Source organism: Mirounga angustirostris, unplaced genomic scaffold (genome assembly GCF_029215605.1).
Source record: "Mirounga angustirostris isolate CCGP_5_RB_7025 unplaced genomic scaffold, mMirAng1.0.hap1 SCAF_9, whole genome shotgun sequence".
In the NCBI taxonomy this organism is placed as follows: domain Eukaryota; kingdom Metazoa; phylum Chordata; class Mammalia; order Carnivora; family Phocidae; genus Mirounga; species Mirounga angustirostris.
In genome coordinates, this window is record NW_026991717.1 from 64,124,052 (window position 1) to 64,127,696 (window position 3,645).

Here is a 3,645-nt window from a genome sequence, read left to right on the forward strand (position 1 = left end):
TGTGGGACTGCCCGAAATATTTCTGAGGAGGTTTATCTCAGAGGCTAGTCAGATGAAAGACTGAAAAATTAAATTGGACTTCAATGCATTAGTTCAGATAAAGCATTTAGAATAGGGTCATGCATGTGGTAAGCATATATGAGTGCTGGTTATTATTACTAGGGCCTTCTAAGATGATGTAGCATCAGAGGCCAAAGTGGACCAAGAAAGGCCACCTATTCTTATGAGAAGTGCTCCCTAAGGATCCCAAACAAATGATTGTTGGAGTTTAAAAGACTTCCAGGAAGCTGTTGAAAGATGATAGCACCAGGGGTGATAGGATAAGTTTGTAAAGGGATTGGTCAGTTGGCAATTGGGTAAGCTTACCTACAAAATGTATCATGGAGTGGGAGGTGAAGGAGGTTAGGGTTATTAAAACCTAGTTATAATATTTACCTGGCAGGGGAGACACCATAATCAAGCAGATGGTTTTCCCAGGGTGAGGCTTGTCCATTGCACTGCGGATGTGCTGACCCCTGCGATTTGCCCAAATGTGGGAAACTCGACTGCATAATTTGTGGTAGTGGGGGACTGTGTTTGTGCTCTCTCCTGGTAAAAAAGAATAAAATAGGGGCGCCTGGGTGGCTCAGTCGGTTAAGCGACTGCCTTCGGCTCAGGTCATGATCCTGGAGTCCCGGGATCGAGTCCCGCATCGGGCTCCCTGCTCGGCGGGGAGTCTGCTTCTCCCTCTGACCCTCCCCCCTCTCATGTGCTCTCTCTCATTCTCTCTCTCAAATAAATAAATAAAATCTTAAAAAAAAAAATTAAAAAAAAAGAATAAAATAAAAATAAAAATAAAATAATAAAAAAAGTAAAACCTAGTTATAGAATCCACGTCCTTTAAAAGTGGTTTGATCATAATTGAAATATAAAGGTGCTTGGAATTAGCATAGAAAGAAAGTGTTGAGACCCTGAGCATGATGTTCAAGCATTTAGAAGTTGTCAAAAATGTGAAAAGAGATGAGTAAGTGAGCCTTCATTTAGGGTTTTTTCTGTGTCCCTTTATTTAATTGCTTTCACGGTCTCCACATTTTCTTGAAGTAGGGCAATGTGATTGGAACATTTATGTATAAATGATATGGTTTCTGCAGATCATCAGTAAGTATTTGGACACCTGTTTGTACAAGAATTTGCTCTGAGATGTATGAAAATCACTGTTTTTGTGTCAATCATAAACTTCTCTCATTTAGATCATTATGAAAGGTAGAAAAAATGTATCACAGGATGTCAGATAGGGGGAAGACAGAGGGTGCCCTCCCCAAATTTACAAGCTAACTGTGTCCAATCTAACCAATGAAATAATATGTGTAAGAGTCTCGGAAGAGAGTTGGGAGTACCAGACAAATGTTGAGTGAAGATGAAGGCAATAGGGGAAGAGTAGATAGGGTGTTTTGGAGTTAGTGAAACCTCCCTGCAGACTCACTATAGAACAAGACATGACTTAGATTCTTAAAAAATTGGTGATGAGAAAATAAAAACAACTTTCAGCAAACCTAGCCCACTCCTTACCTGGAACTCCAGTAGCCTTAAAGAGCCCAATCCCAGGGTAGAATCCCACAAAAGAAATAGCTAGTTCTCACAGGGAATGGTCATAACCCATCCTTTTGAAACAACCCCTAACCCTGTCATCCCTATCAGTCATCCTAATGGATAGTAAAGATTTAAAACAAAACAAAGAAAGAGGATTATGGGCATGTTTTCAGACCTGCCAAGCATAGAGGTAGAGGTATCCAAAGAGCCCTTGGGACAGGACAAGGAAAACAGTGTTTAATGAAGACTATTCATGTCAGCAATTGGAAGATGAGGTTGTGAAAATAGGTCAAGACCTAATTATAAAGGACCTTGAGACCTTAGAAATGAAAGCTCAGAGTTTTCTCTTGGCATGGGAAGTGAGTAAAAGATTTGTGAGCTAGAGCATGGATAAAATGTTAAAAGATATATTTCAGAAAGACAACTCCTCTGATTGGTAGTGAGTAGGGTGGACTACAGTGGATAGGAAGACTCAAGACAGAGAAGAGAAAGCAGGCTGATGTTACTGCCATGGGTCATGCACAAGGACCTGAATTTCATGATGCCCTGAGGCTACAAATAGGAGGTGTATTCTTAAACTAAAATCACATAGATGTTCTTTTATTTTTTTTCCCCACTTTTTGTTATAGAAAGGATTCAGTCACATATACCACTAGAGAAAATAGTACAATGACTTCCCAGGAACTAATATTAAACTTCAATAATTTTCAGTATTTTGCTGATCTTCTTTTATTTATCTCTCCCTACAACTGTTTTTGCATGTATTTACTTTTAACTTTTTCTTTTGAAATAATTATAGGCTTATAGAAGAATTTCAAAAATAATACCAATAATTCACATATACCCTTCAGGCAAATTTCCCAAATGTTAAAATTTTGCCACATTTGCTTTAATTTTTTTCTCTCTCCCTTCTCTGCTCTTGGTCTCTCACTCTCTTATTATTATATGACAACTCTCCAGTTATCTCATGTTTGGCCAGTGGGAGCCCCTGCAACCTGGATCCTAGGTCCTCCTGACATTTCTCCAGCATTCTTTGAAGACTTGTTCTTTTTTTAAGCACAATACAATGTTCCAGGCCCATGTTGCACTTTCCATGCCACAAGCCTGGAATCAAACATTTCTTCAAGGACTCTGTTTCTTTCAATGAAGAATGATATTTAGAAACCAAAATATGAGCATTAGAGGTGTGTGTGTCTGTGTGTGTGTGTATTTTTAATTTCTTTTGCTGCTAGGATCTCTCATCAGAAATACCTAGAAAAAATTATATATACATTTATATCTGTATATATATGTGTATCTATTTCTATATGTAAAATTATGAGTTCATATTGATACCCCCAGTTTCAATCCAATACCACAGGGCTCATTCCATCCTCACCCCCTTTTGTAATTGTAATTTCCTTTTCCAACAATGAGAAACCTGACTCTTATCCACAGTATAAATAAAATCAATCTTTTTATGAATTACCCCCATGACTTTATAGAATAACCCTGAATTTACACATAGCTTGCTCTTTTTGACCTGCTGGACTTTGTGAGGTGTGTGGGGGGGAATGCCTACAACAAGCAAAATTTGACATATACATTCTTCCACATTTCTAAACACAAGGCAAACGCAGGGTGAAATGTTTCCAGGGCAGTTAAGGACTAGAAACCTCACATCTGTCCTTGGATGGGAGTTTATTTTCTCAGACTAAATCTGGGTTTGACATTCCAGCTGCTCGCCCTTCCATGGCAAATGGATATGGAGAAGTCTGCCACCGGCCGCTGATGGAGAAAACAGCTGCCTTTAGAGGGGATAAGCCACAGAGGTGGTTGGATGTCCTCTCCACTGCCCCCATCTTCTCCCCCTCCTGCAAATAAAATATGTGTACATTTTCACATAAATGAAGGGAAAAGGACTTTCGTTTGTTACTAGGAAATCCTATTGGGAATGAGAAAATCTTCCTTAAGTAAATTATTTAGCCAAAGTTTTCCCTTAGATGGTAACTTGCATAAACATCAGTTCAAGCATGATTATTTTGATTATTTGTGAGTTGTTGCCCATGTGGATTTGTTCAACTTCCTAAGAAGTTG

General features: G+C 38.8%; 1 non-coding gene across 1 annotated transcript; it reads left to right on the top strand.

Annotated features, from left to right (window-relative positions):
- Window positions 1-427: 427 nt before the first annotated feature.
- On the top strand, window positions 428-591 carry LOC123862708 (U1 spliceosomal RNA). The gene has a single exon (XR_006795386.1). It is a non-coding gene; the product is annotated as a U1 spliceosomal RNA (small nuclear RNA).
- The last annotated feature ends 3,054 nt before the right edge of the window (window positions 592-3,645 follow it).